Raw genomic sequence first — 23,081 nt, 5'->3', positions numbered from 1 at the left:
AAAGATACTGGAAAATTGATGTAAGAAGGAATATTTGCTAAGATCAAGCTTTTGCTGGTGGACCACTTAATTGCCTTAATGGAATGTTATCTGACTTGTTTCACTGAAAGTTACCAGCCTATATTGTTAAACTATAACACCACCTATGTCTCTTGCTGTAACTTCCTGGGCTAAAGAATAAATACAGGAAGGGAACCCCAATTCGTGATTAATTTCCCAAATGAAAGGAATGCCTCTATCTTGAGGATTCCAGGAAGTTAACCACTTCGGGGCTTCTCACTGCTCAGAAGAGATGGCTTTGAGTAACCCTTTGTGGCTCCATCACCCAGGGGAAAAGGGGTGACAAATCTGTGGGGGGCAAAGCAACATGCCTTTATTATGAGTCACTGTAATGAAATGAAATTAGTGTTTTGTGGCCTTAATATACTTGAAGGTGTGATGAAATGGCTCCATCTTTCCATTTGTTTATATGGTCTGAAATCACAGTTCTGCACAGCAGACATGTTTTCTCTGTTAAACCATAAGGTTATGTACTCTTCACAAAATATATACTGACAGATAAGAAGCATTCGCTTCTGAAATTTAGTTTGACATATTGAGCAAATATCATCCATACCTGAACACTGTTTCTTGCTGGCAGACACATAGTAACTCGGTCGTATAAAAAATATTCCCAAAACCCATCTGCCTTGGGTTGAATGTCCTACCAAAACTTAATCCCCACTGTAATTGTTGAGGGTGGGAAATCCTATTACAGTAATTGAAAGGTGGGGCCTCAAAGAGTTGATTAGATTGTAGGACTGTGCCACAGATAACAGATTAAAAATGGTACTCATGGGTGTGATTTGGAGGGCTTTAAAAGGAGAATGAATGAGGAGGTTAGTCTCTCTCTGCAACGCCATTTTTACAATGTGATACCCTGCCATCACTGAAGTCACCACCAAAAAAAGCCTTCACCAGATATGTTCCCTGGACTTTGGAGTTCCTAGCCTCTGAATTGTAAGCAATAAATTTCATTTTCTTTATAAAATACACAATTCCATGTATTTTGTTATAAGCAACAGAAATGGACTAATACACCATCTGAAAGTTCTCAGATATCCCCTCTCTCTTGTTCAGCCAATTCTTGCCATGTGGTACCCCGAGTTGCTGCAGCAAGTCACCACTCTGAAGAAGGCCCTCACCAGATGTGTTTCCTGGACTTTGGACTTCCCAGCCTCCAGAACTAATTGTAGTAATCTTACTAGACCCAGAAGAAAAACATCCCCAGACAAGCCAAGGTTATAACATGTGGGTTATCAACTAATCTTCTACCAGAGCACAGGACTTGAGGCTTTCTTAGATTCCCAGGAAGAATCTAAGAAAGAGACAGAAAGAGCTGCCAGTTAAACTCATACCAGAATCCTAATGCATCCTCTCAACCAGGGCAATGCAAGCACCACCTAGAAAACCACCAAAAGAATCAGCTGTTTCCTGCGTGACCTAAGTGGCTTGGGAACATGAGAAATGCTGTGCCATGTCCTCCTGGCTTCCATGGTTTCTGATGAGAAATCTGCTGCCATTTGAATTATTTTTCTCTTACAGGGACTCTCCTAGATGCCCTGGGCTCCCCACAGAGGATAAACTGGAGATATTGTGGCAGAAGCAATGGATTGTGCCAGACCAGATCATCAGGTTTCTTTATAAAACATCAAGATTGATGATGGGCACCTAGATTTTTCTGTTGGAGTCTTGCAGCTTGGTTGCCATGGCTGGTTGCTAAGAGAATATGCTTACATGACCAGCCCCTCCATATAAACCTTGGACCCTGAGACTCAAACAGGCTTCCATGGACAGAGACATTCCACAAATGTCCCTGTAGTTTGCTGCCAGAAAGAGAAAACAGTCCTGTGGTCTTGGATGAGAAAGGACATCAGAAGCCTGTGCTGGACCTCTCTGGACTCCACAAATGCACATCTATTTCTTGCTACTTTTGTTTGGTATCATTTGGTGTAATAAATCTTAGCCATGAGTATAATTTAAAAAAAAATGTTCTCAGATGTCCAAAAAGTCTAAAAGTTTTAGTATGAGGTGGAGTAAAGACAGCAATATCCCAAGACTCCGTCTAGTTACATTAGCAAACTCCCAGTAGCTTATAAGGTAATGAAACCAAACTAGTATGGGAACAAGTTTGGTAGTACTGACATAATTTTTCTAAAAGCATACACCAGTAACCCTTGGATTTAAAAGGCATGAAAGAAAGCACCAATAAAATAAGGCATTTTGTTGTTGTTGTTTAATTTTATTTATTGAATCAAAATCAATTATACATATTTTGGGGGTTGAACATTGAGATATGTTGATTAAAGCAATATTACTAGCATATGTATTGTTACAAATCATAATTATTCTTTATGCCCCTTGTCCAACCTCTCCCCTTTCCCCATTCCCTCCCCCTCCCCTCTCTAATTGCCCTAGATTTCTTCTCTCCTTCTGAAAGAATAATGGTTACTCTGTTAACTTGTTGCCTAGATGATCTGTCCAATGCTGAGAGATGTGATCAGTTCCCCCAATATTATTATAGAGCAGATGCTTCTTCTGTCACTCTGAAATGGGTTTTGTGGAAAGAGACATCCTCTTCTTTTCTTTGTCTCTGCTGGTGACTCTTCTTGTGTGAATGCACTCCAGTGGCTGGTGGTCCATCTGCGTGGTAGTTGTGGCATCTAGCCACTTTTGCAGCAGCCATGGTTATTGTGGTGGCTGTGGTGGGCCGCCCACGTGGAGGTTCTGTTTTTGGCATGCTCCTTGGCACTGGCGGTATGCCTGGTTGTGGGGTGTGTTTGGTCCCCTTCTCCATGCCTCTGGTCCCTGGGCAGGCCCCAAGGTGCTGGTGCCATGTGCCTGGATGTGGGAGAGGGGTCCAGTCCCCTTCTCCATGTCCCGGGTCCCTGTGCAGGCCCCGAGGTACTGGCGCTGTGTGCCTGGTTGTGGGAGAGAGGTCCATTCCCCTTCTCCTTGCCTCGCATCCCTGGGCAGGCCCCAGGTTGCTGGTATGGCGTGCCTGGTTGTGAGAGGAGGGTCCGGTCCCCTTCTCCATGCCTCGGGTACCCAGGTGGGCCCTGAGGTGCTGGCATGGTGTCCCTGGTTGTGGGAGAGAGGTCCAGTCTCCTTCTCCTTGCCTCGGGTCCCTGGGAAGGCCCCAAGGTACTGGCGTGGTGTGCCTTGTTGTGGGAGGAGGGTCTGGTTCCTGGCTCCATACCTCGGGTCACTGCGGGGGACCCAAGGCGGCAGCTTGGTGTGCCTGGTTGTAGGAGAGAGGTCCGGTCCCCTTCTCCATGCCCTGGGTCCCTGGTTGGGCTCTGAGGTGCTGGCATGGTGTGCCTGGTTGTGGAAGGGTGGTCCGGTCCCCTTCTCCATGCCCTGGGACTGTGGGCAGGCCCCAAGGCAATGGCTTGGTGTGCCTGGTTGTGGGAGAGAGGTCCAGTCCCCTTATCCATGCCTCAGGTCCCCAGGTGGGCCCTGAAGCACTGGCTTAGTGTGCCTGGTTGTGGTAGAGAGGTTCATGCCCCTTTTCCTTGCCTCGGGTCCCTGGGCGGACCCCGAGATGCTGGCGTGGTGTGCCTGGTTGTGGGAGGGTGGTCCGGTCTCCTTCTCCACGCCCCGGGATTGTGGGTGGGCCCCGAGGCACTGGCTTGGTGTGCCTGGTTGTGGGAGAGAGGTCCAGTCCCCTTCTCCATACCCCAGGTCCCCGGGTGGGCTCCAAGGTGCTGGCATGTTGTGCCTGGTTGTGGGAGGGTGGTCTAGTCCCTGACTCCAGATCCCGGGTCCCTGGGTGGGCTCCAAGGCGCTGGCTCAGCGGGCCTGGTTGTGGGAGGGTAGTCCGGTCCCCTTCTCCATCCCTGGGTCCCTGGGCAGGCCCCAAGTTGCTGGCATGGTGTGCCTGGTTGTGGGAGGGTGGTCTGGTCCCCTTCTTCATGCCTCGGGACTGTGGGCAGGCCCCAAGGTGCTGGCTTGGTGTGCCCGGTTGTGGGAGAGAGGTCCAGTCCCCTTCTCCATGCCTCAGGTCCCTGAGCAGGCCCTGAGGCACTGGTGCAGTGTGCCTGGTTGTGGGAGAGAGGTCCAGTCCCCTTCTCTTTGCCTCAGGTCCCTGGGCAGGCCCCGAGGCACTGGCTCAGTGTGCCTGGTTGTGGGAAGGTGGTCCAGTCCCCTTTTCCATGCCCTGGGTCCCTGGGCAGGACCCAAGGTGCTGGTGCAGTGTGCCTGGTTGTGGGAAAGAGGTCCAGTCCCCGACTCCATACCCTGGGTCCCTGGGTGGGCCCCAAGGCGCTGGCTCAGTGTGCCTGGTTGTGGGAAGGGGGTCCAGTCCTCTTCTCCATGCCTCAGGTCCCTGCACAGGCCCTGAAGCTCTGGCATGGTGTGCCTGGTTGTGGGAGAGAGGACCATTTCCCTTCTCCTTGCCCCAGGTCCCTGGGTGGGCTCCGAGGTGCTGGCAGGTTGTGCCTGGTTGTGGGAGGGTGGTCTGGTCCTCAACTCCATACCCTGGGTGAGCCCCAAGGCACTGGCTCAGTGTGTCTGGTTGTGGGAGAGAGGTCCGGTCCCCTTCTTCTTGCCTCGGGTCCCTGGGCAGGCCCTAAGGTGCTGGTGGTGTGCCTGGGCCGGAACTAATTTTTTGTCCTTTGCTTGCTTCTAACAGAGGGAACTTCCTGTGGCGACCAGTACTTGAGCTGTGTGGTTGTTTAAATTGCTACTTTCTGCTGTTTCCCTAGGGAAGGCTTCTTGTGCAGCTCAGGGTTTAGTGGTTGATCTTATAGGTACTTCCGGCTCTCCAGAGACCTGGTGGATCTGTGTTCTATAGAATCTCTGATCTGGGCCTGAGTTTTTTCATCAAACTGTATCCCATGCAATTCTGCATTCCCGACCATTCTCCTCTGAGTGGTTCTGTGCTAATTGAGGGGCAGATCGGCTGTCCTTGCTGTGCACCAGTGATCCCCTGGTGGGCATGTCTCCCCACCGCCCATGCTGCAAATACTTCCCATGGGACGGGCCCTGCGCCAGTCCCTTGTGATGACTCACCGGCCTCTGAATGGCTCCCATTTTCAGCTGTTCTGGCTCTTCGTTCCTGTGTGGGTCCATGGGAACCCTATTAGTGGTCTTGCTGTCCTGGGGGCCGCCAAGGCCTTCTCCTCTGCCGCCTCCAAGTAACACCATCTGAAGGGCACAGCTGTGGCTTCTGCCGGCTCCTGCTCCATGTGCTCATCAGCTCCAGCCTTAAAGCAGCCGTGGCCTGAAATGCTCAGAGCATCTTTTTCTTTCTCTCATCGTGGTTTCTCCCACCTTCATGAACTCTGTAGGTCTCTCCTCCTCTTCCCCTGAGCTCCAGCGGCCCCAGCTTGGCTGATGTTACATTTTTATAGTTGTAAATTGGTTGATTTGTGGGAGAGAGTGACGCTGCAGACGTCTATTCTGCCATCTTGATTGGATTCTCTCTGTTTGTCCTTTACAGACCATATTTCTATAAGCATTCTGCTCACCACCATGTAACCAGTCTCTAAGACATTCCAAACTTTCCCTTGTCTTTTTATCTTCTTCTGAGTCCTCCAAACTCCTCCAACCTTTGCCTAACACCCAGTTCCAAAGCCACTTCCACACATTCAAGTATTTGTTATAAGCAACATCCCACTCTGGTACCAATTTTCTGTATTAGTCCATTTCTGTTGCTTACAATAAAATACCTGAAACTGGGTGATTTATAAAGAAAACAAAACGTATTGCTTAGTTTCTGAGGCTGGGAAGTCCAAAGTCCATCTGGTGGTGGTGACAGTGACCCGGGGTCTCATATTGGCAAGATGTTGGAAGCAGAGCAAGCCAAAAATAAGGCATTTTAAGAAGAGGAACCTCAGAACTAAGTCTGTAACTTCAACAAAACAAAGTACTTTCCAGACGCTCAAATGGTCCAAAGTAGGATTTTTAAAAATTAAGCAATTTAAAATAAAGGGTGTAATATAAAAAAACAGAAGATCCTGCTAGGAATACCAGTAACCAAGCACACCTCTTTGGGGAGGTTTCTCTTAGAAAAGTCTGATTTACAGTGATTTTGTCTGCATACATAAAAGTTGTTTGCAGCCCAACTCCAAGAGAAATTCCTGTTATACGCTGCATACCAAATTTGACAGCCAGAATCAAAATATGTGGAAGACTTTTTTGCAACCACTTGAAGAGACAGTGAAATTCTGAGGAGGACCTACTACATTGTTCTCCAGACTCCATGGCAGTGTCATCTAGGTGCCTTGCTCCACTGTGGGAGTAACTCCGTAAGCGACTATGTACATAGTCAGGCGTACGGCTATGTGTACCTGACCTTATATTTCTGGAGCTTGGATTTTCTGCACATTCTTTAGGTATGGAGTTTATCTGCATATGAACATTTCTAGAATGAAGACAAGAACCCTCTCCTGTCAATCTTGTATGGACACACTGGGAGGCTGAGGAATCTTCACTGCCTGCTGTTCCTGGACGACTGTGCAGTTGCCTAGAGTTGGCCTGTGTGGCCTTTGAATGCTTTTTCTCTGATCCAGATTTCTTTGCTTCAGGGCTCCATCTCCTCTCATGACCAGGAGTGGACGGAGCCATCATCAGCAGCAGCAGGAACAGTGGTTCATGCCACCTCAAGCCCTTCCCTCAGAGCCATCACCTTACACCCCACAACCGGCAACTCCCCAATGTGATGATCTTAATTGCACATTAGGAAACTAAGACTTGGAGAGGCTAATTACAGTTTTCGGTGGTGATAATGGTTGTTTTGTTTTTAAAGAAGGAGGAAGTAAAGTCAAAGGGAAAGGAGCAGTAGCACCTTTCTGGGGCCCTAGAGTCTTCAGACACAATCTACCTCCATAAAGTTCTTTAATTCTACATTGTGTGACTTTCCCAATTAGGCACATAGTTCTGCAAGGCGCAGGATAGAACTTAGGTCTACTGACTGCCACCATGAGACACTTTCCACTGTATCCCATATAAACCAGGTTGTTGGAAATGGCATGGCTATGAGTAGGAATGTGACCTATAAATTGTTACATGATCCATTCACCAATAGATAGTAAAAATAAAAGCCAGACTATTGAACATTACCACATGCCGGGCACTCTGCTAAAACTTTCCTCACATTAGCTTACTTCACCCTCACAACAACCCCAGGAGACAGGTAGGCTTATAATCCCCTTTTTTCAAATAAAGAAATTGAGGCCTAGAGATTCTGTGTTTTACAAATATTTAAGAATAATATGTGAATCCTGGAGGGTTCCCCCCTGCCCAGTCTGTGTAAAGCATTTGCTTTTAAGTCATCGTAACATATGGGTGACCCTGATGATTGCCTAACCTATATCTGTTCTCCCCTTTGTTGTAAACAGGTACAATACTTTAGCAAGAAAATCTGATGACAAAAATTACAGACAATTTCATAGGTCACTCATGTAATGGGGAAATATATAGTCGCTATGTTAGTATTTGCCTGCATTAAGAATGGTGCATTAACCTCAATAGTTTGCAGCAACCACAGGAGGGTATCTCATTTGATTGTAATCAGTTTACAGTTGAGAATTAGGTGTCTTGCAAGGGAGATGGGGATTCAGGGACTCTCAATTATTGGACAAAGCTTCTAAAGTCAAAGACAGTAAAAGCTCTATTTGCAGCTCCTTGTTGGGTATTAGGCAAAATCCTCTTGCCGTTTCCCGTACCTGGTGGAGGGGATTCCAATTTAACGAGCTCTTGATAATGTATTCTATGTAGTCTTCCTATCTCTCACATCTCAAATTCCACCCAGTTATAAAAACTGGTGTGGTTATAAAGTTGATAGAACAGAGTGCTTCTGTCACCAACTGTTTCAATTGGACAAAAAGTGGCAAATTCAGATATTTCCAGAAGTGTTTAGCTCATGAAGTCTGTCACACAAATGCAATCAACTTCTGAAATCTCACAAGTTATTTCTATAACCCCACTATTAGCTAGAAAAGACCAGCTTTGGGGAAACCTAGCTTCTCAAAACAGCTGTAAAATCATCTAGTAGAAAAAAAGTGAAATTCTGCAAATGTTTGTGTATATGTAGCATGAGTATAAACAGTATTTCCATGACATTTTAAAATTGTGAGTTCCTTTTAATCAATCAACTAACCAATCTTTATTAAGCATTTCCATGTGCCCATAGTGAAAATACAAGGAGAAAAATTGTAGGACATGATTCTGTTAACCCAGAAAAAACACATTAGAGAAACATATCTCCAAATATGTTGTTTAAGGCCGGCCCGTGGCTCACTCGGGAGAGTGCGGTGCTGATAACACCAAAGCCACGGATTCAGATCCTATATAGGGATGGCTGTTTGGCTCACTGGCTGAGCGTGGTGCTGACAACACCAAGCCAAGGGTTGAGATCTCCTTACCGGTCATCTTTTAAACAAACAAACAAAAAAAAATGTTGTTTACTCAGGAATAGAAAATAGGATTGTAATCTGGAATGTATACCATGGCAAGCCATTAATGCATTCAGTGAGGGAGGGGTAAGAGAAAGCTTTAATTGGCAAAAAGGGGGAGTGTCACATATGCTGCTTGGAAACAGAGTTTGTTGGTTTCAGAGGCTCAAAGTCAGATCTTTTGTCATCAGTTCATTAGTTGAAATGCCACTACTGGGCAGTTTCTTCTTGGAGCATCGTATATAAGTTACCACAGTTCTAAATAATATCTGATGATAAACTGTCACAGAAACGTGTGTACATGCAAAGCAGGAGATGCATGAAGGACGTGAAAGACGTGAAGAGATTTCTGATGGGTTTTTAGAAGATCCTTTGCTGTGGTTTGAATGTCTCCCTAAAGCTCAATGAAGCTTGATCCCCACTGTAACAATGTTAAGAGGATGGGAAATCAGACTACGGTATTTGAAAGGTGGGGCCTTTGGGAGGTGATTGAGTCATGAGGACTCTGACCTCATGAATGTATTAATCCACTCATGTTAATGAATTAATGGTTTAATGAGTTATCAGGGAGTAGACTAGGGCCTTTATAAGGAGAGGAAGAGAGCATGTGGAAATGTGCTCTGGCTCAGCCCTTGCCATGTGATACTCTGCATCAACACAGGACTCTGTAGGGAGTCTCCACCAAGAAGACGGCCTTCACCAGTTAGACAGCTTGACTTTGGACTTCCTAGCCTCCAAAACTGTAGGAAATAAATTGCATCCTCTTCATAAATTACCCAATTTCAGGTATTCCATTATAAACAGCAGAAAACTAATACATCCTGGGAAGCAGTTCTTAGACAAGCAACCATGAGTCCCCTCCTTCATGCCTTTCCTGGTTCTATTTTGTCTGGGCCTGACAGAAATGATTTGATCAACTTCAACTTCAACAATTTGATCCCTACCCAGAAGTTGCTTGAGGAGGACAAAACCCAAGCACACTTAAAATTAATCAATGAATAATTAAAATATAACATTTAAGAAGTTATAACATTTAAGTGTAAACATTTAGTGAAAGGAGACTTCAGCAGAGATGCAGGGGAGTTACACGTGTTCATTGTAAAATTCCAGATAATACAGAATGCATAATGTAGAATTCTGACTAAGTTCTAAGCAATGTTTTGTAAAGGGAGCTGACCCTAAATTTCCTTACTGTGTGACCTTGGGCATGGCACTTAACCTCTCTGTAAACTGAAGCTGTCGTGAGGAAAGAGAGTATGTAACTGTAAGAATGTGAGGAATTGTTACAAGTGAGTTGTGAGATGGTGTTAACCTCTAACGACCCCAGATGCTCAAGTACAGGGTGAAAATGTAGGATCTGGGGTCCTAATACTTCGTGTAATTGGGGATAGAATGAGTTGACTCTTGTTTGAGATGTTTGCAGACATATAGAAGGAATTCTTGCATACAGTTGAAGGTAATGGAGACCTCTATGATCCCTCCCAACTTTGAAATTCTCAGATACAGACAACAAACTTGCAGTTACATGGGGTAAAGGACAGGCCCCCCAAAACGGGGTGTTAGGTTGGAAGACAGTCCTGAGGTTCTCTTTGGATCCCAATGACAGATGCTCCAGAGAGCAACTCTAATCCTAAGACAAATGTTTCTATACGATGCTTTGCTTGAATGAATTGAGGTAAGAGCAGACCACTCCCTTCCCCATCCCCAATCCTTCAGGTACAGAGGGGAGATCTCTGGTGAAGTGGACAGGTGGCTGGGAATCCACAAAGCCAGCTCCGTGTGGGTTCAGCTGCTTTGTAGAAGAGGGACTTAATCTAGACACATGAGAATTCTTTTCAGCATCTCTCCTATCACATCATCATGGGCCAAGTTGCCATCATCCTGAACCACTTCAACAGCCTTCTGAACAGCTCACCTAGATCTGCTCTGCCCACCTTTGATAGGTTCTCCACTCAGCAGTTTGAATGATCTTCCCAAAACACAAATATAATGGCCTCTATTGTGCCTCAGATACAGACAAACATTCCCAACATGGCCTATAAGACCCTATATGGTGTGTCTCTTCTTACCATTCTACCCTCATCTTGTTCTCCATCCTCTCACTGGCTTGCTTGCTTTCCCACATACTCACTGAACTCCCTCCTGTCTCAGGGCAAGTGCTCTTCTCCACCCTCATCACCACGTGAACTCTTATTCAGGTCACCTCCTCAGGGCAGGTTGAAACCCTGCCCAGACTGAAAGCCCCTGCTATAGGCTTTCATCTAGCCATGGGATGTGCCTCTCCTTCACTGTACCTGTCACCGCTACAATTTACATTTGCTGTGATTATTTGACTGACAATTTAGTGTATTTGGTTCATGTCTATACTCTCCCAAGACTTCATAAGGAGACGCCTGTTTGGTTAGTCACCATTTTATTCATAGTTCTTAGCACAGGGCTGGGCACATAACTGGCACACAAAAGTTTTTGTTGACTGAATTAATGAACATAATCTATGCCAGTATTTTCCAATATCCTATAAAATAAACCTAAGGAAAAAAAGTTAGATGACTTTAGAAAACTCTTTATACCATATTACCCAAGCCTCCACCCCTACCCCACATGCATCTTTGCATATAAAAGACTAGCAAACCCTGCAGTAAAGAAGCCCTCCACTTATTTGACCATAGGATGTAAACCAGGGTTTCTCAAGACATTCTCTGGGCAACGTTTCTACTCAGGGAGATATCCTAGATGCCCATGCTAGTGTTGTTTCTGGAAGCAGCAAATGGCAGAAGAGTTCTAAATGTTTCCTAACAGGAATTTCTCAGGAGTTAAGCTGTCCTGGGAATCCAGGCAAGTTTAGGATTTAAGATTTTAAAAATGGAGCCACAGGCACAGACAAGCTCTATTTGTAGAGACTGCACCATTAGCTGGAGAAGGCCACTCTGCTCAGCACAGTATGTAACACAATGTATACTTGTTCAGTGAATGAACGGAGGGAGAAAGTATCTGGGGTGATAACACCTTAGCTAGTGGTCCCATCTTTTTTTTTTTTTCAATATTATTAGCATATACATTATTACAAATCATACTTATTCTCTATGCCCCTTATCTAATCTCTCCCCATCCCCCTCTCCCTCCCCCCTCCCACCTTTGATAACTCTAGATTTCTTCTCCCCTGAAAGAGTAATGGTTACTCTGTTGACTTGTTGCCTAGATGATCTGTTTAGTGTGTTCAGGTTCCCCACTATTATCATAGGGTAGATGCTTCTTCTACCACTCTGGAATGGGCTTTGTGGAGAGAGACATCCTCTTCTTTTCTTTGGTCTCTGCTGGTGACTCTCCTTGTATCAATGCACTGAAGTGGCTGGCAGGACATCTACATGGTGGTTGTGGTATCTAGCCACTTTTGCAACAGCTGTGGCTATTGCGGTGGGCCACCCCCATGGAAGTGGTGTTTTGGCATGCTCCTTGCCTGGTGGCGGGAGGAGGGGTTTGTCCTTGGCTCCATCTGTTTTTACATTCTAAAATGTTGTTGTGGAGCTGTTGGGTGTGAGGGGGAGAAGGGAAGAGGGAAGAAAATAGGGTGGGAGGAAGAAGGAGGGGGAATGTAGTTGAGGCCCGTAGCACTCCCCCTCATTCTTGCAGGGGAGACCAGGGGGCTTCCAGTGGTGGCTTGGTCATTACTGGGATGAATGCAGATGTCAGGGGGGTGTGGCTGAAGACTTTGTCCCCTGACTGCCCTGACTTGGGAGCCCAGGGTGTTTTCCACAGCAGCTCAGTGGTTGTTGCTGGGCTGAGTGTGGGTGCCTGGGGGGTGTGGCTGAGGCCCTTGGCCCCCCACTGTCCCTGCTCAGGGGCCCAGGGTGCTTCCTGTGGTGGCTCGGTGGTTGTCGCTGGGCTGGTTGTGGGTGTTGGGGGGGCATGGCTGAGGCCTCCGGCCCTCCCCCCCCGCCAGCTTGGGGACCCAGGGGGCTTCTGGTCCTTCTAGGTTTTATAGGTGAAGTGAGACCTTTACTGGTTAATATCAAACTTTGTCTCTGGTCTATGGGTATTTAGTTTTTTCTTTCAGTCTGTGTTGGATTATTCGCTGTTTCCACTACTCAAACACTGCACTGTAACTGATTTGTTGTCCTTTGCTTACTTCTAAAATTGAGGAACTTCCTGTGGGGATCAGCACTTGAGCCCTGTGGTTGGGTCAAATTACTGCTTTGCTGCTGATTCCCCGGGGAAGAGTTTTTGTGCAGCTCAGGTTTTAACAGTTGACTTTGTAAGTACTTCTAGGTCGTGTGAATTCTGGTACACCTGTGTTGTATGGAAACTCTGGTCTTTTCAGCAAACTGCACTCCCTGCAGTTCTATATTCCTGAAGAGTCTCCACAATTTAGGCCTGTGCTGATTGGAGGGCAGATCAGCTGTCCTTGCTGTGCCCCAGTGTTTTCCTGGTGGGCCCATCTCCCCCACCGCCTACACTCCAAACAATTCCCATGGGATGGGCCATGTGTCAATCCCTTGTGGAGACTCACCAGCCTCTGGAAGGCTCCCTTTTTCAGTTGTCGTGGTTCCTTGCTCCTATGTGGGTCCACAGGAACCCTGTTAGAGGTCCACCAAGGCCCTCTCCTCCCCTGCCATCTCCAAGCAACTTCGTAGGAAGGGCACAGCTGTGGCTTTTGCCAGCTCCTGCTCCGTGTGCTCACCAGTTCCAGCCTTGAAGCAGCTGGGGCTCGAAGTGGTGGGAGTGATGTTTTCTTTCTCTCATCCTGACTTCACCTGCCTTCATGAACTCCATAGGTCTCTCCTCTTCCCCTGAGCTCTAGTGGCCCCAGCCTGGCTGTCATTGCTTTTTATAGTTGTAAATTGGTTGATTTGTGGGAGAAAGTGACGCTGCAGACCGTCTATTCCACCATTTTGACTGGAAGAGGTGGTCCCATCGTTTTATAGAAAGGACATTGTATGGTTAGATCTAAAATTCAAGTGTGAGTGGGAGATCTTTATGCTTTGATAGCTAATGTATGGGCATTTTAACTAGCTGGGTAGTGAAGACTGTGACATAATAAACCTATTATTACAATAAACATATTGCTATTTATTCTAGGATTTAACATTAATTTCTTTTTTGTCAAATCCAATGTTTTTCTTTTTCTCTCTCCTTCTCCCCATCCCCAATCTTTCAGATTTTTTTGTTTTGGTTTGGTTTTCTAGTGGCTGGCTGTACAGGGATCAAACCCCGGACCTTGGCATTATCAGTACCATGCTTTAGATATCTTTTTGACAATGTTCAATAATCCTTCCTTCTTGAAATTCTGCCCTTGCTTCTGTGACCTGCACTTTCAATTCACTTTTATTTCAACCAATATTTATTGATCATCTGTGATGTGCCAGACACTGGGCTATCATCATTCATTTAGTACTTCATTCATGAACATTAATTGAGTTCCTACTGGTTATTGGGCACTGTGCCAATGACTGAGATACAAAAATGAACAAGATGTAGTCCCTGATCTAAGAAGCTGCACAGTGTAATGAAGGAGAAAGCTAACCCTATCATGGAGTGGTGAGGCTGTGATCAAAGTAGGCTCTCAGAGAAAGAATCAGTTACTTCTCTATGGGGGATGTGTTGCATAACACCATGCCTGGAACATGCTAAATCTTAATAAATTTTTGTCAAAGAAACAAAAATCTTCCCAGCAGACAGAATAGTACAAACAGGATCCTCAGGTAAACTTCACTGGCTAAAGTAGTGGTTTTCAACACAGTGGGGCAGAGCAGTAGATTCTTTGAGGGCACAGATGAGGGTGGTGAGTAAATAATGTTTATCTAAAAAGTATTTTTTCCTACTGTTACTATTTAATTTATAAATGTTATGCGCATGCATATTTTAAATCACATTACATAAAATATTAATGTATAGATTCAATTTTATGCATTTATATCAAGAATGAGAATAAAATTATTGTCTTTATAATGCAAGTTATAGAAATTAAGGCTAAACTAGGAAAGCTGGAAGATAAATATAGAAGCTACAGAGGTTTTCCAGCAAAGCCATTGTCCTCGTGAGGGTGATGGTGAGATTTTTGTGTTTAACAAAAGGTGGACTGGAATAATGGGAGGTAAAGAAGGGTATCCTGTAGGTTATGTTTTGTCAACCAGTGTCAGAATCAAAATCAGAATTACCTGGGGATCTTGTTTTAAAATGCAGATTAATTCCTGGACCCCACTGTATTAGTCAGGGTTCTCCAGAGAAACAGAATCATATATATATATATATGATTCTGTGTGTGTGTGTGTGTGTGTGTGTGTGTGTGTGTGTGTGTGTGTGTGTGTGTGTGTGTGTATGGAGACTGAGAGGTCCCAAGATCTGCAGTCAGCAAGCTTGAGACCCAGAAGAGTAGATAATGTTAGTTCCACTCTGAAAGCCCAGAGTGGAACTTGGCTTGAGACCCAAGAAGAATCAATATTTTAGCTCGAGTCTGGAGGCCAGAAAGCTCAAGTAATCAGACAAGTGGAGTTCTCTCTTACTCAGCCTTTTTGTTCTCTTCAGGTTTTAAATTGATTAGATGAGGCCCACCCACATTAGGGAGAGCAATCTGCTTTACTCAGTCTACCAATTCAAATGTTAATCTCATCCAGAAACACCTCCACAGACACGTCCAGAATAATGTTTGATCAAATGTCTGGGCACCATGTGGTCCAGTCATGTTGGCACATGATATTATCCTTCACACAGTATAATGCATATTTAAATTTGAGGACCTTTCCAGGCCATTTGGAGCCATGGAAGGTTTTCAGGAAGGGAAATGATATGATCAGATTATCTGGGAATTACTTAAGAAGGATCCCTGGCAGCTATGTGGGAGGTAGATGATGATGGGGTAGGGTAGTTGAGGCAGGGTGCGGGGGCATGGAACAAAATTGGAGAATGGGAGGTTACAGTGCAGGACACAATGGGAGGTCCTATTCTCCTCTCTACTAATGACCCTGTTCCCCTTACTATTGCTACAGAGCAAATTACCCCAGTGCTTAATGGCTTAAAACAATTGTGGCTCAGGAACTTGGGAAGGGGTTTGCTGGGTAGTTCACCCTTAAGGTCTCCCACATTATGGCAGTCAGATGTTGGCTGAAGCTTTAGTCATCTCATCCAAGATGAGCTAGATATCCAAGATGGTTCACTCGCATAGTTGGCAGTTGATGCCAACTGATATCTGCTACACTTGGTCTCTCTGGCAGAGTAGTCTGAGGGTAGTCAGACTTCTTACATGGCCTCTGGCTTCATTCCAAGAGAATCAGGCAGAAATTGCATGGTCTTTTCTGACCTAGCCTCAGAAGTCAACTATATCTCTTCTACTCTACATTAGTTGAAGCCTCTCCAGATTTAAGGGGAGGGAAATTAGATTTTATTTCTTGATAAGGGCAGTGGCCAGTTCACAACATAGCAGAGCATGTGGGATGACAAATATTGTTTGGCCATCTGTGGAAAATACAATCTGACACAGCTCCCAAATCAACCTCTTCCATCCTGATCTCTTATCTACTCTTGTTCTGTATACACAACTGCACACAATATATCTCTACTAGGAAGTTTTATTGTCAAGTTAAACTCAAGTCTAAAACAGAACAACAGTTTAGCACAACCACCCATCAGAATAATCTTATTATTTTGGTAATGTGATAACAAAAAAAAAAAAAAAAAAAGATGAAAATCTTTTATCTTTGACTTTTTTCTCTGAAAATAATCTCCTGCCAAGTCCTGTCTTTTCTTTTTCCTTCAAATTGGCTCGTGAATTCTTTTCATCCCCTGCCATCACCCTGGTCTTCCTCTCCTTTTGGCCTCCCAGCTGATCTTCTTGCCTCCATCTTCTCCCTTGCTCCCTCCCATTTGATATACCCTGGCCTGATTAGTCTTTCCCAAATTCCACTTCCCTGCCCCTGGAGTGGGCCCCTAATGGAAGTCTATTTATCTAACTTTGTAATATTGGATTCCCTGGGAAATAAACTCTGAGAGAATTTAGCATGAAAGGTGTTTCTTAAGGAGTGACTTTGACATGGACACTTGTGGAAGGGAAAGGAAGGAACTGGAATTAGGAAAAAGAAAAAGTGGAGGTCCAATGCAGACCTAACACCAGCCTCAGCCTATCCCATGAGGAGCTCTAGAGTTAGAATGTCCTCTCAGAGTTGTCCCAAGATGGGCTGAGATGGCTGAGCCTTTATATTTCTGCATTGTTCAGTCATTAGATAGCAATTGTGAAAAGGAGCATGAGCTCAGGCAAGGCAAACCTCTGCAGCTGAGGAAATCCCAGAGGAGCTGATAGCTGCAGGTTGTCTACTCATAGCACTTCCAGGAGTTGGAGCAACAATTCTTTCCTTCACTTGATCTTCAGCCAACTTCATTCCACATTACTGTCTCCATTTTGACTTACCCTCTTTTCTTATAAATTACCCAGTTTCAGGTATTCTGTTATAAACAACAGAAAACAGACTAATACAGAAAACTTGTACAAAGAAGTGGGTGTTTCTTATAAAGAATATCTGAAAATGTGGTAGTGGCTTTGGAACTGGGTGACAGGCAGAGGATGGAAGAATTTGGAAAAGCAGGCTAGAAAAAGCCTAGGTTTCTGTAAATGAAGTATTAAGGGTGATTCTGGTGAGAGCTCAGTAAAAGACAAGAAGACCAGGAAAAGTTCAGAACTGCTTAGAGATTGGTTAAAGGATGGTGATCAGAACGCTGATATAAATATGGACAGTAAAGGACATTTTGAGGAGATCTCAGATGTAAATGAGAGGCAGTTTATTGGAAACTGGAGAAAAGGTCACCCTTGTTAAGAACTGGCAAAGAACTTGGCTGGATTGTATCCACGCCCAAGGTTTTATGGACTGTGGAACTTGAGAGCAATGAATCAGAGTATTTAGTGGAAGAAATTTCCAAGCAACAAAGCATTAAGGCAGCTACATGGCTACTTCTAACAGGTTTCTCTAGATTATGGCACCAAAAGCATGATGTAAAGGCAGAATTCATAATAAAAAGGGAAGCAGAGGGTAAAAAATTAGAAAACTCACAGCCTGGCCATGTAAAGAGTGAAAAAGTGTGTTCAGGACAGGAAACCAAGTGTGCAGCCCAGCACACGTTTGCTAAGGAGATCAATATAGAAAGAAGGGATCATCAAGAGAAAAGAAAGCCCCTAAGTGCATTTTGAAGATCTTTGAGGCTGCTCTTCCCGTCATAGACCCAGAGGCCTAGTAAGACAGAATGGTTTTAAGAAAAGAAACAGGGAACCTTCCATGGGCTTGCTGCCCAGGACCACCTTGGACTGTTACTCCCTACACCCTGGCTGCTCCAGCTGCTCCAATGGTGGCTAAATTGGCCCCAGGTATGGCTGGACCTGTAGCTTCAGCAGATACTAGGCAGAAGCTTTGGTGACGTCCACATGGTTTTAAGTCTGAAAGCTCACATAATGCTGAAGCTGTGGAGTCATGGCAGCCTCCACGTCCTCTTCAAAGGATGTATGGAAAAGCCTGGGGATGCAGGAAGAGATCTATCACAGGGGTGGAGCCACCCCAGAGAGCCTTCACTAGAGCAATGCTGAGCAATGTGGGGTTGGAGTTGCAGCAGAGAACCCCCACCAAGGCCATGCCTAGTGGAGTCATGAGAGCCACCAGGATCCCAGAACTGTAGTTCTACCAGCATACACTGCCAGCCTGGAAGAGCCAAAGCACGGACTGAGCCCAAGAAAGCCACAGAGTGGAGCTACCCAAAGACATGGAGGCCCAATCCCCACACCAGTGTGCAGAGGATGCCAAACATGAAGTCAAAGTAGATTATTCTCTAGCTCTAAGATTTAATGCCTGCTCTGCTGGGCTTTGAACATGCTTAGGACCTGTTACCCCTTTCTTCTGGCCTATTTTTCCCTTGTTGAATGGGAATATGTACTCTATGCTTGTCCCACCATTGTATCTTGGAAGTAGATAACTTCTTTTGATTTCACAGATGAGACTTTGGACTTTTGAGTTGGTCCTGGGATGAGTTACAACTTTGGGGTTAAGAGAATGGAATGATTGTATTTACTTGTGAGAAGAACATGAATTTTGGGGGCCAGGGATGGAATGCTATGTGTTGAGTATGTCCTTTAAAAGTTCATATGTTGGAAACTTGATCCCCATTGTAACAATGTAAAGAGGGTGGGAAATCAGATTATGGCATTTGAAAGGTGGGGCCTTTAAGAGGTGATTGGACCATAGATGGGTTAGTCCCATTCATGGAGTAATGGATTATCATGGGTGTGAACTGGTGACTCATAAGTAGAGCACATGAAAATGCTCTTGCCATTCTCGCCATGTGATACCCTACATTGCCATGGAACTCTGTACAGAGCCCCCACCAAGAAGAATACCATAACCAGATGTGCTCCGTGGGCATTGGACACTCCCCAGCCTCTAAAACTTTAAGAAATAAATTTAATTTCTTTATAAATTACCCATGAGCAGACAGAAAACTGACTAGTACACCCTCTGATCATTTTATGTATGTTACTTTGCCACACTCCACTTGAGATGGGTTATGTGCTCCTTGAGGGAAGGAATGGAGGCGTTACTTTTTCCGATGATATTCAGCATAGGGAGTACAGTAATGAGTCACTTAACGACAGGGACATGTTCTAAGAAATGCATCATTAGGTGATTTTGTCATACAAACATTAAGAGTGTACTTACAGAAACCTAGATAGTATAAGGCCTACCAAACACCTAGGCTATATGATATAGGCTATGCTCCTAGGCTACAAACCTGTACAGCATATTACTGTACTGAATACTGTGGCAATTGTAACACAACGGCAAATATTTGTGTATCTGAACATATGTAGACATAGAAAAGGTACAGTAAAAATATGGCATAAAAGATTAAAAATGATATACCTTTTAGTCCATTTTGTGTTGCTTTAACAAAATTACCTGAGACTGGGTAATTTATAGAGAAGAGAGGTTTATTTGGCTTACGATTCTGGGACAGCTGCATCTGGCATGGGCCTCAGGCTGCTTCTACTCATGGCGGAAAGTGGCAGGCAGCCAGGGGGTACAAGCAGATCACATGGCAAGAGGAAGCAAGAGAGGGATTTATTAGGGGAATTAGCTCACGTGGCTATGAAGAAAAGTCCCACGATAGGCCGTCTATAAACTGGCTGCTGGTAGCATGGCTCAGTTCAAGTTCAAAGGCCTCCAAACCAGGAAAGCTGATGGTGTCCTTGGTGTAAGTTCTGGAACCCAAAAGCTGAAGAGTCTCAAGCTCTGATGTCCACGGACAGGAGAGAAGAGTGTGTCCCAGCTCCAGCAGACTGAGAGAGAGCTTCACCTCTTTCTTTGTCTTTTGTTCTCTCCAGAACCCCAGTGGATTGGATGGTTCCCACCCACACTGAGGGTGGGTCTTTCACACCCAGGCCACTCAGACTCTCATACTAAAATCTCTGCTGGAAACACCCTCATGGACACACCTGAAAAGATTGCTTTACCAGGTTTCTCAGCATTCCTTCATCTAACCAAGTTGACATCTAGAATTAATCTTCACACCTGTATAGGGCACTTACAATGAATGGAGGTTGCAGGACTGGAAATTGCTCTGGGTGAATCACTGAGTGAGCGGCAAGTGAACTTGAAAGCCCAGGACATTACTTTACAGTACCGTAGACTTTATAAACATTGGACACTTAGGCTATACTAAATTTATTTTAAAAGTTTATTTTGTCAATAGTCAATTAAACTTAGTTTACTGTAACATTTTTACTTTATAGACTTTTTCCTGTTTTGCTGTTTAAACTTTTCTGTTAAAAACTAAGACACAAGGACATACATTAGCCTAAGCCTACACAGGGTCAGGATCATCGATAACACTGTCTTCCACCTACATCTTGTCCCACTGGGTGGTCTTCAGGGGGCAAAAACGTGCATGGAGCTGTCATCTCCTATAACAAAACGCCTTCTTCTCGAATACCTCCTGAAGGGCCCAAGACTCTTCTTGAGGAGGTGCCACTGTTTTAAGAAATAGGTCCATGGTGATTTGCTTGGTTTGTTTCTTTTTTTTCTCATCATAGATTTGCATGTAAGCAGAAAATGCAACACGAACATTCCTCTTTATTAATGCAAACCTTTTGGTGTTGGGTCCAAGTTTTCAAACTTTTTAAGAAGCTTGATGAAGTCTACAAAAGCTTCTGCTAAACCCTTCACTGTGAATGTTCTTGGGAGTTCTTTGTCTTCTCCTGCAGTTTTTTTTTTCTCTTACCTCTTCTTTAGCTATGTGTTCCTATTCCATTTTCAGCAACTCCTTATTAGTCAATTCTTCAGGAGCTACCTCTGGGAGCTCCTCGATGTTATTCTCATCCACACCCAGGTTAAAGTTGTTTGCCATCTCAACCACAGCCTTGTTGATTTTTGCAACCTCCTTATCCTTGGCAAATCCTTTGATGTCATGGATGAACCTCTTGAGTGTCTTCTTCCAGATGCCATCATACACTCCTTGGTGACAACACTCCAAGCCAAAGCAAGGTTCCTGATGCAGTCATACATGTTGTAATCCTTCCAGAATTGCATAAGTGTCATCTCAGTGTCTCTCTCAGTTGCGGCAATCAATAGCCCGGGCAAAGGTCCTCCTTAGGTAGTAGGGTTGTTTTTGTTTTGGTTTGGTTTTCTGGGGTGGGGTGGCTGGTTGGTATAGGGATTGAGCCTTGGACAGTGGTGCTATCAGCACCATGTTCTAACTGAGCTAACCGTCTAGCCCTCAGGTTATATTTTGTAAAAGCTGTATAACTTCTTGATCCATTGGTTGGATCAAAGAGGTGGTGTTTGGAGGAAGAATCATCACTTGATATTGGAATGAATCTAAACAATAAAAGGAGGATGTGCAGGAGCATTATCAATGATGAGCAATACCTTGAAAGGTATGTTAATTTCCAAACAATACTTCTCCATTTCACTGACATAGTAATTCAGGAGGGCATCTTGGAAGAGGGGCTGGGTCATCCATGACTTCATATTGTTCCTGTAGTTCACTGGCAATGTGTACTTATTTTATTTTATTTATTTATTTATTCATTCATTCATTCATTCACTCATTCATTTAATTTTTTTATTTGGTGGCTGGCTGGCACAAGGATCTGAAACCTTAACCTTAGTGTTATTACACTGCTCTCTAACCAGCTGAGCTATCTGCCAGCCCAGTGTGTGTTTATCAATATGCTTGAAGACCCTGGGGTTCTCATTGTGCTAGATCACAAAGGGTTTTCATTTGTAGCCTGCAACATTGCCCCAAGCAAGACTGTTATCCTGTCCTTAAAAACTTTGAAACCTGCCATTACCTTGGCCTCTTTATGGATGAAAGTCTTTTCAGGTATCCATTTCCAGAGTAGAGACGTTTCACCCATATTAAAGATTTGCTCTGGTAAATCACAATCAGCTTATCTAGAGTTACCAAAAATTTTTCGGTTGTCTCTACATCAGCACTAGCAGACTCACCACTCACTTTCACATTATGTAATGAATAATGATTCTTGAATCGTTTAAGCCACCCAGAGCTAGCAGCAAATTCAACATCATAGTTGGATCCAGCCCTTTCTTTCAACATTGCAGGCAAACATTTTGCTTTGGCTGTGATCATCAAGGCACTGGGAGGGATAAACTTCTGTGTCTGGTTTTCAATCCAGGTCCTTAGAAGCTTCTCCATATCTAATCTAGGCCCTTCTTGAATTTTTGTTAGTCTAGTTGCCCTCAATAAGGCAAATCCTTATCACCTTCCATTACTTTGTTCTTACTCTTCAAGATTGTAGCTATGTGGAATGGGACATGACTGACTAGTAAGCAATAACCGTCACTGATTTTCCACCTCAGTAGTCCTTGATTACTTTTAATTTTGTTTCCAGGTTGATCACTCAACCTGGCCTCTTACTGGCAACATTAGCAGTCAATTTTGTACACTTAGGGGACATGATGAACAAAACTACATGAGATTAAATCAAGCACACACACAAAATGATGCAATCAGGAGACATGGTAAATACGAGCCACACGAGGCAGCTGCCAGAGTAACACAGCATAGGGTAAACTTTTTTTTAATAAGTAGTACACTCTAACATAATAATAAAAAGTATAGTATAGTAAATCGATAAACCAGTAACATAGTCATTTCTTATCTTTATCAAGCATTACGTACTGTACATAATTGTACGTGCTAGACTTTTATAGGACTGGCAGCATAGTAGGTTTATTTACACCAGCATGACCACAAATATGTGAGTAATGTGTTGCACTACAGTGTTACAACAGCTGCGACTCACTTCGCAATTTGAATTTTTCAGCTCCATTATAATATTATGGGACTACCGTCATATATGCAGTCTGTTGTCAACCAACATGTCTTTATGCAGCATGTTGACTGTACATTATAGATGGAGCTCAAGAGATGCTTGGCAATCAATTAACCAGGGCCTCTGATTGATATAGAGATTGCTCAGAGTGTACTGTTTTCATTTCCCTTACCATAGCAGAAGATATGGTTTAGGAAACCTCCATCTCATTGTCTTTCCGAGGGAGAAGAAAGCCAACACTTTTGCCGGCTGCCCAGAGCTTGCTGCTCCGATCAGGGTGGAAGCAGGGCCTGGGAAGCAGGGCCTCCCTGACCTGAGCT

General features: G+C 44.5%; 1 pseudogene; it reads right to left on the bottom strand.

Moving 5' to 3' along the window:
- Window positions 1–418: 418 nt before the first annotated feature.
- Window positions 419–20,810, bottom strand: LOC134384224 (E3 ubiquitin-protein ligase RNFT1-like; annotated as a pseudogene).
- Window positions 20,811–23,081: the final 2,271 nt, after the last annotated feature.

Source organism: Cynocephalus volans, chromosome 8 (assembly GCF_027409185.1).
Source record: "Cynocephalus volans isolate mCynVol1 chromosome 8, mCynVol1.pri, whole genome shotgun sequence".
In the NCBI taxonomy this organism is placed as follows: Eukaryota; Metazoa; Chordata; class Mammalia; order Dermoptera; family Cynocephalidae; genus Cynocephalus; species Cynocephalus volans.
The sequence above is the reverse complement of the archived record's forward strand: the minus strand, read 5'-3'. Positions and strand labels throughout refer to the sequence as shown.